General features: G+C 45.6%; 1 protein-coding gene across 25 annotated transcripts in view; it reads left to right on the top strand.

The window, feature by feature from the left end:
• The window catches only part of KIAA1217 (KIAA1217 ortholog), a 360,048-nt gene that overhangs the window by 43,936 nt on the left and 301,286 nt on the right, over nucleotides 1-14,826 (top strand). For 2 of the 25 annotated variants that reach the window (XM_055428435.2, XM_055428420.2), the window contains exon 1: nucleotides 13,147-13,960. The exons of the other annotated variants lie outside the window; for them this stretch is intronic. The gene's annotated coding sequence lies outside the window, so the exon portion shown is untranslated. Of the gene's footprint in view, nucleotides 1-13,146; nucleotides 13,961-14,826 lie in introns of those variants that run through there. 25 annotated transcript variants of the gene reach the window in all.

Below are 14,826 nucleotides of genomic sequence, written 5' to 3'. Positions count from 1 at the left end.
TTTGATGTCATTGTCCCTTGAAGATGGAGGGCTAAGTCTTATTCCCAGCAGACACTTCCCTAAACCATTTTATTCTGATCATGATCCCATTTTCCTAAATAAATGCTCTTTGGGGTTTTGAACCCCAGGTGTGTTTGGATTAGACATGTTTAAACTGCCTGAACTTGTCAAAAAACAGAACTAAGTTCACCTTCCCTTGATCACGTCATCATCTGACCCATTATATAAAATATTCACGTGTAAATACTTTACAACCAACCTTCACCCCTTTCCAGTTAGTAGGGATCCTTTTGGGATAAAAGGTGCTTAGGCTTTGTTAAGTCTGTAACTATACAACTATGATTCAGTTTCCTCAGTGAGGGTGAAAAAAAAAAATCCGTGTTTTAATATCCGGAATATCTAGATTTGAAAAGATTTTTGTTTTACAAGTTGAGAACAGAAGGCATCCTGTCAGAGGTTGCCTGTGAAAAGAAAAGAAATAACATTTCTTTATGCTTCCAAATCACTGAAGAAAGCTTGAGTCATTATTTTAAACTCCAGCTCCTTTTTAATTCAGATGCCTGGAGTTCATTAAAACCGCAAGTGATGTATTCGTTCCTTTCACACAAATCAGTAGAGATCTCCACTGTAATTATCAATAGACTTTTCTACTTTTCTCCTTCTCAAAAGCTTCTTTTGAAACTTTACCTTCTTTCCTGGATATATTCTTTTTTGGCTTCTTAAAATATCACAGTTATGCTGCAAAGGAGAAATATTTGCAAAAGGGACCCAGTATAAAATAAGTGCCTCTTAACGTGGTAGTTTGTGAAGAAGTGTATGCCTGGCACTAGTTGGTTAACCTAAGAAATAATGAGGAATTACTGCTTATAGAGAAAAGGGCGGGATAGTGGCTGTGATGTGCAAAACAAGGAAAGCAGTAATTTAAGCAATTCCATTAAAGAGAATATAATTACTGTAGCCTCAAGGTGGTGGCAGGTCACTTTTAAGCCTAATTGAACTTTTTCTGTATCATTAGAGAATGGAATGAACTTTGGTATCATGGGGTAAATACAAAATTTTCTTCCTCCAAGTTTTAAATACCACTGGCTTTTTAAGACATGTACATCCAAATCTAAAATGCCTTTATGCATGCCAATATAATACAATACAAAATTTCCCTGTATGTATTCAAACCACTGCAAGTAAGTACATTGTAATGCCCACAATTATTAGATAGCATCTAATGGTTAGATAGCATCACTGACTGAATGGACATGAATTTGTGCAAACTCCGGGAGATAGTGGAGAACAGAGGAACCTGGCGAGCTACAGTCAATGGGGTTGCAAAGAGTCAGACACAACTTAGCAACAGAATATCAACAACAAAGCTCCCGATTACTACTCTATGCTGAAACTTACATACAAGTTATCTCACAATCTTCTCAAAAACCCTACCAACCTACATATAAACATCCATGTAAATAAGGAAACCAAGGCTTAGAAGAATCTAGACAGTTGATTTTCTTTTCTTTAATTTTTATTTTATATTGGAATATGTGGTGGTTTAGTCAGTACGTTGTGCCTGACTCTTTGCGACCCGATGGACTATAGCCCGCCAGGCTCCTCTGTCCACGGGATTTTCCAGGCAAGAATACTGGAGCAGGTTGCCATTCCTCCTCCAGGGGTCTTTCCCACCCAGGGATCCAACCTGGGTCTCCTGTATTGCAGGCGGGTTCTTGTGCTAGTTTCATATGTATAGCAAAGTGAATCTGATGTACAATATTGCATTTTTTTCATATTCTTTTCCCGCATAGGTTATTACAGAGCATTGAGTCGAGTTCCCTGTGCTATAAACCAGGTCCTTGTTGATTATCTATTTTATGTTTTTAGATTTTTTTGATGCGGGCCATATATAAAATCTTTAATGAGTTTGTTACAGTATTGCATCAGTTTTTTGTTTTGCTTTTTTAACCCTGCGATATGTAGAATCTTAATTCTCCAACCAGGGATTGCACCCACACCCCCTTTATTGGAAGGCAAAGTCCTAACCACTGGACCACCAGAGAAGTCCCGGTTATCTATTTTGTATGTAGTAGTGTGCATATATTAATCCCAAACTCCTAGTTAATTCTTAGGCAACTGAACTGGGATTTGAACCCAGCATTTCTGATGCAAACCTACAGCATTTTCCTGGGATCGGAAGGTGTTCTCTGTGAAAAGTACTGTTCATTTCACGAGGGTGAATTTCCAAACAGGGAATTGTAATCACACAGGGCATGATTTACCTCTTGCCTCTGTAGGCTTACCTCCTCTTCTGCAGCTCCTACCTTCTTTGCCATTTCAACATTACTCTAAAGGGTTGGCCAGGGAGAACTTGCAGGGTTTGGAGTAAGTAATCCAAGTTTGGCTACTGTTAGTTTTTCTGAAGACAAACCTGGAGCTGGTGCGTCAGGAATGCACTTAGAAAGCAGCCTTCCTGCTGGCATTAGAGGAAGAAAGCCTCTTACATCCATCAGATCCCTTCCTTTGAAACCCGTGCTCCATGTACAGACCTTTAGAACACACCCTTGTGGAAAAATAGTGCCTAGTGATTCTCAGACATGAACATTCACAAAATGGTGTGGCTCCCAACCCTTTGCATAATATCCTGCAAACATGCTTTCTCCTGTTGCCAATATTTTTACAAGTGATTGCAAAAGTTCTCACTGGACTAGAAGGGACAAACTGGGCAACTTTCATAGGTAAATTCCTTGTACAGGGCAGAATAAGTGTGGGTCAAGGCACCAGGCCTGGGGCCAGGTTCTCCAGACAGGCCTGGGCAAGGACTTCTACAGATTGTGACAAGCCACCAAAACTTGGTAGAATTAGGAGTTTTTACTTCTGAATCAAATTTCTTAAATTAACATGGTGAAAAAAGTCAGATGATCAGTAAACACTGAGCTCAAATTCCTTTATTATATTTTCTACTGGCACTGTGTTGCAGCTGCCCCCATTAAGACGGGAATACAAATCCCTGGAGTCATCACAGCTCCCTATTTTCCATCCCCCACCTGTCTCCCTAACCTGCCTGACTCCCACGGTGGACAGCCCCGCTGTTTTCATTTTGTGTGTGCTTGTTCCCGTGAGGCACTGTTGGGAGGTGGGAGGTATCTGGCCTTTGTTGTTGGATAGACTTAGGTTTGGGAACTGGTTCTGCCAGTTGCTATTTGTGTGGTCTTGGGCAAGTCCCTTAATCTGAAGAAGTTTCTATTTCTGCATCTGTCAAAAAAGGGCTCAGACCTCTAGCCCAGCCAGGTGGTGCACAGATCAGAGGCAGAGTGTGAGAAGTACTTACCCCAGTCCCTGGCAAGTAGTCGATGTTCGATTCCCAGAAGCAGTAGAAACTGTGAGATGGAAAGATCTCCCAAAGCACTTTGTTTAAATATTTGCTTGTTTATTTGGCTGCACCCGGTCACAGATGCAGCACATAGGATCTTTATTTGTGGCATGCGGGATCTAGTTCTCTGACCAGGTATCGAACCCCAGGCCACCTGCATTGGGAGGTTGGAGTCTTAGCCACTGGACCACCAGGGAAGTCCACTGACAAAGCATTTTATGAGAAGGGACCAATGTCTACCCATCAAAGTCTTAAGTACTCATTGGTTGTTCAAGGTGGGAGGCTGCCTAGAGCAGCTTCACAGAACATCCTGATTTTATGGAGACTTGAAGCTGGGCATTGACTAGTCCTACATTACTCTGTTTCTTCCAAGTGAAAGGTCCAGAGCCAGTGACTTTCTGGGACTCTCAAAAAGGCCTTGGAGTGTGGTTTTAAGGACTGTGTGAAAGTGCTTCTTGAATTACTAAGTGTGAGAATACTTTGGCCTCCTGAATTGAAGAGCTGACTCATTGGAAAAGACCCTGATGCTGGGAAAGATTGAGGGCAGGAGGAGAAGAGGGGAGACAGAGGATGAGACGGTTGGATGGCATTACAGACTCAATGGACATGAGTTTGAGCAAATTCCGGGAGATAGTGAAGGATGGGGAAGCCCGTCACACTGTTGTCCATGGAGTTGTAGAGTGTTGGACACGAGTTAGCAACTGAACAGCAGCAACAAAGCAATGTAGCCTTTTCCTTCTCCATGGGATCTTAGTTTTGATTAGTATGAAGATGACACAATGACTCAGGATCTGTAGGTTTAGAAAGAATGAATTGTTGTCCTGTCATTCATTCATTCATCAGCATGGGTTGAGTCTCTAGGTTGGACCAGTCCTGGGATTATAGCAGTCCTGACAAGGCCACTGCCTTCAGGGAGCTTGGACTCTTAAGGAGCAGGTGGGACGGAGAGGCAGAGGAGAAAACATAACAGGGATGATAAATTCAGATTGAGAAAAAAATGCAAAAGAAATAAAGAGGGCTTTGTGTGTGAGTGGATCCCGGGGCAAGGCCTTGAAGAGGCGCAGTAAGCAGAAGGTCCTGATGACAGGAAGGGCTCTGTTGGTTTGAAGAACCAGCTGACTTGGGAGAGGTGGCTGGGGTCCTTGTCAGCCCAAAGGAGTTTGGGCTTTATTCTCTCTGTCTTTTTAAAATATCTGTTTTTATTTTATTTTTTGGCTGTGTCGGGTCTTGGTTGAGGTGCACGGGCTTAGTTGTCAAGCAGCGTGTGGGATCGGAGTTCACCAACCAGGGATTGAACACCTTGTCCCCTGCATTGGAAGGCAGACTCTTAACCCCTGGACCCCCAGGGGAGTCTCTGGGCTTCATCCCTTGTGTAGCACAAAGCGTTGTAATCAGGAGAGTGTAGAATAGTGTTACAGCTTTTGTTCAGGTGTTATTTTATGCAGAAGACCCTTGGGGGTGGGGGAGGCTTGTAACTAAGCCAGTCTCTCCTCCCTCCATCTCTGGAATGTCTCCAAAGGGGCGTTTTGGCTCCCCACAGCCCCTCATAACCCACAGTTTTGACCCCGGTGCAGGCAGTTAGAGAGTCTTGAGGGTCTGTGATTTGTTCCCCAGGACCCCTTGCCTGGTGTCCAGAAACATGATCCAGTATTCTTGTCATTAACCCAGAGGTCAATGGCTGGTACTTCTTTTTTTGTCTATATTTTTCAAAATTCTCAACACTTCCACTGGCCTCATGTACTGTGTGCATACTTAGATCACTAAATCACTTCCCCTCAACAGCAACTGTCTGAAACAGGATACATGCGTCATGCGTCCCTGAGTTTGGGCTTTTCCAATGACCTTGTGATACATCAAACCTTAGCCTTCCCCTTATCTGCTCTCAACTAAAAAAAAATCACTTATTTATATTTCAGTCCAACTCAGTTTTTGTTTTGTGATAGTTGATTTGAGGTAAAATATTGTCAACAGTGAGTTTCCTAGGTGGCTCAGTGATAAAGAATCCCCCTGCCAGGGCAGGAGATAATGGGTTCGATCCCTGGACCGGGAAGATCCCCTGGAGAAGGAAATGGCAACCCACTCCAGTATTCTCGCCTGGGAAATTCCATGGGCAGAGGAACCTGGCTCATGGTTCATGGGGTTGCAAAAGAGTTGGACATGACTTTGAGACTAAACAGTTGGCAACCGTGGAAACCACCAGCTCCCCTGTGGAATCCACAAGATGGCACCCAGAGAAGGTTGGCGTAACTGTGCAATGTACAGAGTGTGAGTCCCTCTGGCACGTTTAACACTGAGCATTGTTCACCTTGGGTGTGTTTGTAAAAATTATGGAAGTACTGAAGAAATGAGTAGATAGCATTCAATGCCTCATCTTTCAGGTAAAGACGCAGCCTTAGAGAGGTGATGTGAGTTGAGTTGACCTCACCCTTTGGGGTCTTCAGACTTCTGACTCCGAGTGGCCCCTTGCACACCAGCCTGTGTGCTTTGGAGACCACGTTCTGAGAACCAACAGCTGGTGTGGAGAGTGGCACAGGTCCTGCCATCTGGAAATCTGAGACGTGTTCTTTGGGTAGTTTTCAACTTTTGGGTGCCAGAGCCTCCCCACCTGTTGATTCTACTCTAGAAGTTCCGCCTGGTGTGTTTTGAGGCAGATGTGGCCAAAGATGAAGTGTATTCCCCTTGACTGCACTGCCTTGGAGGATGAGGCAGTCTGACCACCCGCTGAGGTGGATGGAGACTGTTGGCAATTTGAGATTTGGTTCATGGGGATGGAGACGCAATAAATACGTTGTGATGTGAGCTAAGACCTGAAACGGCCTGTGAACGTGCACTGCCCAGGTGCGCTGATGAACTGCCTGCTCCATCCGACTCAGATTCTCTTAAATCTTTTAAAATATTAATTGGTTAATTGTTGGCTGTGCTGGGTCTTTGTTGCTGTGCGCAGACTTTCTCTAGTTGCAGAGAGCGGGGGCTACTCTTCGCTTCGGTGAGCGGGCCTCTCCTTGCAGTGTCTTCTCTGGTTGCAGAGCACAGGCTCTGGGGTGCATGGGCTTAGTTGCCCCGAGGCATGTGGGATCTTCGTGGACCAGGGATCTCACCTGTGTCCCCTGCATTGATTGGCAGGCAGATTCATAGTATCTGGGCAACCAGGGAAGCCCTTGAATTTTTTTTAATGAGTGGTGGGCAGGCCGAGCCCATTTGGCCAGGTGAAATATACGTGAAAGAGGCACCGTATGCCCTCCTTTTTGGCGTCCACATCCAGATTTACCTAAACCCCTCCCAGGTGGCATATGCATAGCTATGAAAAACCGGTATTTTCTACCCATGAATCACACCCCAAATCCTGGGCCTCCCTCTGTCAGGGGTGCGGCAGGCCAGCTTCCGGGAAGGGTGGGCACTGCTGAAGGCCACGGAGTGCGGAGGGGGCAGGTCCCGCCCGCTGCCAGGGGATCCGCCGGTTAACTGCTGATGTCTGCTTTCGGATCTGGACATGGAGCCATCTGCGTGCCCTTCTGTCAAAAGGCCAGACACGGAAGGAGGCTTCCTGAGTTTCTGCTGTCGGGGGCCCTGCCATGCAGCAGACAAGAACAAGGTACAGAAGTGGCCTGATTCTGGGGGTCACCGCCCCTCCCTGGGGGTCTCTCCTCTGCTGTGTCATGCCTTCCTGACTTCCTGGGCGTCTCACCTGAGGCCTGAATTCTTCTTGGCCACTTGGTGCTGGGGGAGAGCGAGAGAGGGCCATGGGTCACTGTGGGTTTTTTTTTTAAGTTAAATTATGCCTCGGGGCCAAGGATGACTGCCCACAGCAGTTCAACCTTGTTTAATGGTAATTAGATTGCTTTTCTTTACTCTGAAAAATCCCTTCATTTTCTGTACAAAAGGCAGGAAGCATTTTTCTGTGATTGTACAGAACGTCTCCAGGTAAGATATAATCCATCTTCACCACGCTGAACCCTGAAATAATGAGTCTGGATTTGGAAATGCCACAAAGAGTAGAAAACCAAGTGCTTCTGGTTAAGAATTTTCTCAGCTGCTTTTTCTTCCTTCCTCCTCCTTCTTTGGTTCAGAGTTGTTGAGTTTGGTTAAGAGACTCTCAAAACATGAACAACCGCTTCTGAACCGGTCTGGATTGCCTTTTCAAAGCATGAGGTCTGGCATGTGCCATCTTGTTCCTTCCTCACTTAATCCGTACACACAGGTAGTGCCGAGGTACCGTGGGAGCCCACAGAGCGTGGACAGTAGAGACCTCACCTCTCCCTCCTGCTCCGGAAGTTGACCAGCTCTCTTCCTATGAGGAAGACGCTTTTGGGCCACAGGCAGCAAAGAGACTTTGGCTGAAGCTCACGTTTAAAAAAAGGAAAAGAAAAATTTCACGAATGAAAAGCCCTAAAACAGGAATTCGTTGGATGAGTCTGTCATTTCATGTGCCTGACTTTCCACTGCCAGAATCAAGGTGTTCTGAAAAGAAGCTTTAGGAAATGAGTCATGGTTACCAAATTCGATGCAGGGCTAGGATTAAGGGAAGAACTGAATTTTCATGAAGGAACTGACCACCTGTGGTTTAGAAACTTGAGTTTTTAAGTTATATTAGAAATGTTTGGCAACATGAGGATTTTGTGTGTGTATGTTTGTGTGTGAGTGAATGAGTTTTGTCTGCCACCTTCTCAGTCATGGAGGTTGGTTCCCTGGCCCAGAGTGCCTTGTTTAGATGTCTTTGGGCTGAGCTAATACCCAGCTTTGGCTGCCTGATGCTAAGAGCTGACTCACTGGAAAAGACCCTAATGCTGGGAAAGATTGAAGGCAGGAGGAGAAGGGGGACGACAGAGAATGAGATGACTGGATGGCATCACCAACTCGAGGGACATGAGTTTGAGCAAGCTCCGGGAATTGGTAATGGACAGGGAAGCTTGGCGTGCTGCAGTCCATGGGGTCGCAAAGAGTCGGACACGACTGAGCAACTGAACTGAATACCGAGCTGGCAGCAGCCGAACTGGAGGTCCATGGGGAATAATAGCAGGATAAAACAGAGAAAGGTCATGGGCAGGAGAAGAAGATGCAAATCTTTGACATGAAGAGAGAAAGGCCCAGGGACCAAGGACCATAAAATTTGGACTAGACAGAGCAAAGGACCTTGAGTACCTGTAAATATATTCAACCAAGATGGTCAGATGGAGAAGGCAATGGCACCCCACTCCAGTACTGTTGCCTGGAAAATCCCATGGATGGAGGAGCCTGGTAGTCTGCAGTCCACAGGGTCACTCAGTCGGACATGATTGAGCGACTTCACTTTCACTTTTCACTTTCATGCATTGGAGAAGGAAATGACAACCCACTCCAGTGTTCTTGCCTGGGGAATCCCAGGGATGGGGGAGCCTGGTGGGCTGCTGTCTATGGGGTCGCACAGAGTCGGACACGACTGATGCGACTTAGCAACAGCAGCAGCAAGATGGTCAGAAAAAACTTTTTTCAAAGAAGGTATGAGTGGAGTGAGGTCAGGGAATTCACAGTCATGTACTGGTGGCCTGATAAGGAAAGGTAATGAGTTGTGCCCCCTTTCAGAATGGCACATTCAAGAGCGTCTCATTTCAGAGAGGACCCTTTCGTTTCTGCCTGGTTTTCTTTCGCTTCCTTTTTTTTTTTCCTGGCCGTGCTGCATGGCTTGTGGTCTTAGTTCCTTAGTTCACGGTTCTGGTCATTGGACCACCAAGGAATTCTCCTACCTGGCTTTCTAACGGCTTTTTAAAACTTGTGTCTATGAGGAAATGCAAAGGAAACCATCATTAGAATTGACTGGCCAAAAGTGCCAACCATATTCTTGAGGGAGGATGGGGTGGGGCCTTGGAACCACATCCCCAGTTCCCCAAGACTGACTCGAACCTGCATCCAGCTGGACCCCTGATTCCCTCATGCAGCTCCAAGACCCTGTTCTTGCCTAGTTAAGTCTTCTTCTTGATCTGAGAGTCAAAACTAACTCAGAGCAAATTCCAACTCAGAGTCAGAGAACACAGCAGCTGAAAGTTATATCCAGCCATCCCCAGGTGACAGAGGTCATTGAAGCCAGAAAGCTCAGCCTTCCTGAGTCTTGTGAGAATTTAACCCAGTTTATGACCCTTTTTTTAACTTTAAAAAATGTATTTATTTTTGGCTATGCTGGGTTTTTGTTGCTGTGCACGGGCTTTCTCTAGTTGCAGTGAGCAGGCTTCTCCTTGAGGTGACTTCTCTTGCTGCAGAGCATGGGTTCTAGGGTGAATGGGCTTCGGTAGTTGAGATACACAGGCTTAGTTGCCCCAGAGCATGTGGAGTCTTTTCAGACCAGGAATCCAGCATGTGTCCCCTGCGTTGGCAGGTGAATTCTCAACAACTGAACCACCAGGGAAGTCCTGACCCTTCTTGAGGAAGGACAGAAGGCTATGGATAAGGCAGGGCGTCTTAGGAGTCCCAGGTGGCTTCGGCACACATCTTGATGGCTCCCCTGGGCCCCAGTGTCCTGCCTGCTGCTGCTTCTTGACCTGATTCAGGCCCTGCCTCCTGACTCCTCCTCTGGCTCTTCCTTCAGTGGACCGCACAGGATATCCTAAGAAGCTGGATGGTGGTTCTGCCCACGAAGAACTCTGCCCCGGGCTCATGTATTTCTGTGAACAACTCTAGTTATGTGTACCGTCTGTGACAAGTGTTGTATGCCACACAGGAAAGGAAAGTGATTGTAGGTAGAAAGGAAAACTATTACATACTTAGCTTTTTATTGTGTTATCCAGAGCCCAAATGATTGAGTGTGTGAACACACGCACACACACAGTGGCATGGAGTGTTTGAAATCCTGACTGGCTTTGAAAATCTGAGGTTGGGACTTACCTGGTGGTCCAGGGGTTGAGACTTCGAATGCACGGGATGTGGGTTCGAACTCTGGTTCAGTTCAGTTCAGTCGCTCAGTCGTGTCCGACTCTCCGCGACCCCATGAATCACAGCACGCCAGGCCTCCCTGTCCATCACCAACCCCCGGAGTACACTCAAACTCATGTCCACAGAGTCGGAGAACTAAAATCCTACATGCCTCTCAGCTGAGAAACCAAAACATAAAGCAAACAATATTAACAAATTCAGTGAACACTTAAAAAACTAGTCCACACCAAAAAAAAAAATCTTTAAAAAAAGAGAATCTGAGGCTATCTGCAAGGACTTTTCAGTTCTTGAGCAGGATTTTCCTCCAATTGTCCCTCTACTTGTGCCACTCAATGTGTAAAAGTACATAGTTATACCACCCACTAGGTTTCCACTAATTGTTTCATCTATAGGCTGTGTTTAATTCATTACACCCTTAAAGCTGTCTGCCCACTATCTTTACTCCAAAAATCTGAACATAGGGCCAGTATAAACTTAGGTTCAGTGTTGAATGGTGAAATTTAAGTAAAATAAAAATAGCATACTCATGTTAAACTGAAAAAAGGGGACACGTTTATGAAAGATCCAAGCTGAGAATGGGGACCTGTGACTCGGACTGCAGTCTGTTATTAAAGAAGAGCATTATGGGAACTAAGCACAAAGCCAGCCCAGGTGCAAAGAGCACTCAGAAAATCTCTGTCATCCGGGGGGCTTATGGTTTAATGAGCCTGTAGACACCTATCAGCATTGTGTCATCACAAGGGTGATCACTTTCTCCAGCAGGCGATTTTCCCTCAAAGCTCTGGGCTCAGGGGCAGCTCTTGGAAGATGAAGCCCTGTCTGATTCTAGCAGACACATGTGGGCAGAAGTAGCTTAACTTCTGCCCTGTTCAATTGTGATGGAATTCCAGCTCAAGTCATCAGGGGATGGTGTTTGCAGGGAACTCTGCTTTTTTTTCTTTTTTTAAAGGAGAGCTGTCTTTCTGTGTGTCTGTGTTTGTGAGCATTTCTCTTTTCATTTTTTTCTGGCTGCACCACAAAGCATGTGGGATCTTAGTTCCCCATCCAAAGATCAAATCTATGCCCCCTGCTGTGGAAGTGTTAGGACTTCCACTGGAAGGTTAACCACTGGAAGGTTAGGACTACCAAGGAAGTCCCAGCCTTTCTTTCCGTAGGAAAATGAGAGCACAGATTTTTCACAAATTAAATGGGGCGGTTTCTCATAGTCTTTCCAGGTCTCTTGGAATTACCCTAAATGGGAACTTTGTCAAAATACTTGGCATTAAAAATGGGCCCTATTGTGGGGGAGACCCTTTTGGAAAGTCCTGAATTCTGGAGCTGCACTCTGTACTTTCCTCTCTCCCCTCCAAGAGCCGGAGCACCCCTGAAGGTGTCAGACTCACAGGGGAACCTGGGGGTGGGCTCCCTTGCTGGGGTTCCACCTCCAACTGCCCTGCAGAAGGGTTCTGTCCCAGGCATGAGGGAGAATGTTCTGTCTCGGGCTTCCAACGCCCCTCACCCTTTGTCCTCTAGAGAAAGCAGGGTGTGAGAAGAAACCCAAACAGACTTCTACTTCAATCCCTGCCCCCAGGCCCAACCCCCAACACACACACACCCCTCCCAAGGTTGAGATTTTTCCTCCTGTGACACTGGATTCTGACGGGCCAGACCATTCATCTATGTTTGGCTCAGTTGTTCTAACGAGCTTAGGTGTCGAAATCCAACATTTTCCCATGGCTTTACAATTCGGTCCTACAGATGTGTCCCCCTGCAGGAAACGGGAGCGGTGCGGGGCGGGGGGGCTTCCTTGGGTTTGATTTTCTCACCCTGTAAAGAAATCAGAAAAGTTAAGGCTTCATTAGGAAGCCCTGAGTAGGAAGGAAAGATCATGAGAATCAAACTGCTCACATTGTAGAGTCATAAACCTGGATTTGTGTGTGTGCAGTGCCGGCTGGAGAAACGAAGACGGTGTCAGACCTCTTGGATGGATCAGCACAGAGATGCACCAAAACAGCAGTTACTTCCGGCAACATGTTTTCATGTATATTCCTTAGAAGGGCTCTCTCCAAATGGATAGGGAAGCCTCTGACGAGGCAGATACCAGGGAAAACAAAGTATTTGCTGTATTCATTTGTGCCGCAGTCAACATTTGAATTGTGAAAACACTTGTGTATGTGAGTGTGTGTGTGTGTTTGTATGGGCCGTGCAGCAGGTGAGATCGAAGTTCCCCAACCAAGGATCAAATCTCTGTCCCCTGCAGTGAAAGCATGTAGTCTTAACCACCGCAGGGGAAGTCCCAAAAGGCATGAACGTTTTAAAAAAAGACAATGTTGAGATGTAAAACAGCCCACCCTCAGCTTTATCCAACTACCTCTTCCCTAGACTTGATAGGAATAGTTAACTCCTGGAACGTGACACGGACTCGCCTCACCTGTTCTATCTGTGAACGGAAGTGGCTCTTCTTTACCTTAGTCTGCCCTGAGGAAAAGTGAAGTAACAGTAGATTCACAGTATTGGAGGTGGAGGCTCAAAATGACTTTTCATCAAAGAGACCTCTTTACCGAGCTACGTGACGGAGTCACCATTCAGTGTGTCAGTTCTGGGTGCTCATTCTCGAAGCCACAGAAAGTGTACCAGGACCTCTCTTGCCCTTGCTGGTACCTGGATCCTTCCCATTTGACTGTTTATGGCCATGAAAGGTTTATCTTCTAATCTGGTTATGTGGCACCTGCCTTCCAAATCATCCTGTAGACGTGCATTTAGTTTGCAAATGAGCTGGTCTTTGGTTTTTTGGGTTTTCTGTTGTTTTTGTGATAAATGGGTCCCGAGTTGTAATTTTGTATTCAGGTTAGCAAGCTCTTCTTTCCCTGACTGTGAGGTGTTGGGTAAGGGAGGGCAGTGGTGGTGGTGGGAATTGAGGGGGGAGAGTTGGTATGAGAGGGGAGCCAATCCCCTGTGCTGGGGATGGCGGTACTCTGTTGTTGGCGAGAGCCTTCTCGGGCTTTGTGCTGGAGCAGGAAGAAGCAGCTTCTGAAGTTTCTTCTCAGGAGGGCTAGCAGGCAAGGGGAGCAGACTTCACCTGTGAAGAAGGATGGGCAGGGCTGTTGGAGGTTGGGGGTGCAGTGTCAGCTTGGTTACCTGTAACCAGGGCCGTGAGAAGAGACTGGGGGCACTTGACTGCCAGGGAGAGTTGCAGGGCCTGCTGCCATGCATGTTGCATGGAAAGGACATTTGCCTGAGTTAAGCCATGGGAAAAATCTAAATTTAGACCCCTTAGTTCTTTCCAGCAGCTGAGCCAAGACACAGTAGACAAAATGTTTTGGCCTTTGAAAAATCAAGTTTTTGAACTATGAGGATCCAGATTCACAGAAGAACGAAGCTCCCTGACTCTGTGTATGTGTGGGAAGAAAAAAAAAATGGATACACAGGATCATTGCAGTGTCTCGGATCCACACCACAGACTTTAGCCCGTTTGAGTTATCACAGACGATTCAGGGAGGGAAAGGTGACAAATGACAAAGGAATGGGGTTGTTATTGAAGAGAACGCTGCCAGTGATGTGTTTGTTGTCTGGGAGGATAAGAAAGATTGCCCTGGAGAGGATTCAGACATCATTTCAACAGTCCAGAGAGAGCCACACAAGGAGAAAAAGGCTTTAAGGCAAAATATTCATTGACCCAGTTGGACAAGTTGCTGTGACAGAACACTGGCCTGTGTTACCAATTAGGTAGGTTGGGCTGTTGCTGGTTTAAGTCTGGATGATTATCTATCTTTTAAAAAATTTTTTATTGGAGTATAGTTGATTTACAGTGTTGTGTTAGTTTCAGGTATAGCAAGCTGATTCAGTTAAACATACACATATATTCATTCTTTCTCAGATTTTTTCTCATAGAGGATTTTACAGAATATTGAGTAGAGTTCCTGTGCTGTTCAATAGATCTTGTTGGTTTTCTGTTTTATGCAGTGATATATGTTAATCCCAGGCTCCTGACTTATCTCTCCTCCCCACATTTCCCCTTTAGTAACCATAAGTTTTTTTTTTCAATATCTGTGCATCTGTTTATGATTTGTAAATAAGTTCATTTGTGTCATTTGTAAAAATTAAATTCCATGTATGAGTGATATTGTATCATGTTTGTCTTACTCTCTCTGACTTACTTCACTTAGTGTGCTAATCTAGGTCCATCCGTGTTGCCAAAAATGGCATCATTTTGTTCTTTTTTATGGCTGAGTAATATTCCACTGTGTGTGTGTGTGTGTGTGTGTGTGTGTGTATCTTAATCACTCTATATATATGTATATACACACACACAAATACACACCACCTTTTCTTTATCCATTCATCTGTTGATGGACGTTTAGGTTGTTTCCATGTCTTGGCTATCGTGAATTGTGCTGCAATAAACACTGAGGTGCATGTATCTTCTTAAATTATGATTTTATCCAGGTTATCTGTCTTAAAGAGTAACTATTGTGGGATTCCCAGTGTAAGGGGTTTGGAGAAGTGGGAGTTCTTCTTGGGATGTCCTTAAAGATAAAGTACGGTCTTTTAAGGAGGCACTTGTAACTTTATTGTGGACAGGGGTCAAGCTC

This window comes from Moschus berezovskii, chromosome 15 (genome assembly GCF_049115385.1).
Source record: "Moschus berezovskii isolate FMDL1 chromosome 15, NW_MosBer_1.0, whole genome shotgun sequence".
NCBI lineage: Eukaryota > Metazoa > Chordata > Mammalia > Artiodactyla > Moschidae > Moschus > Moschus berezovskii.
The sequence above is the reverse complement of the archived record's forward strand: the minus strand, read 5'-3'. Positions and strand labels throughout refer to the sequence as shown.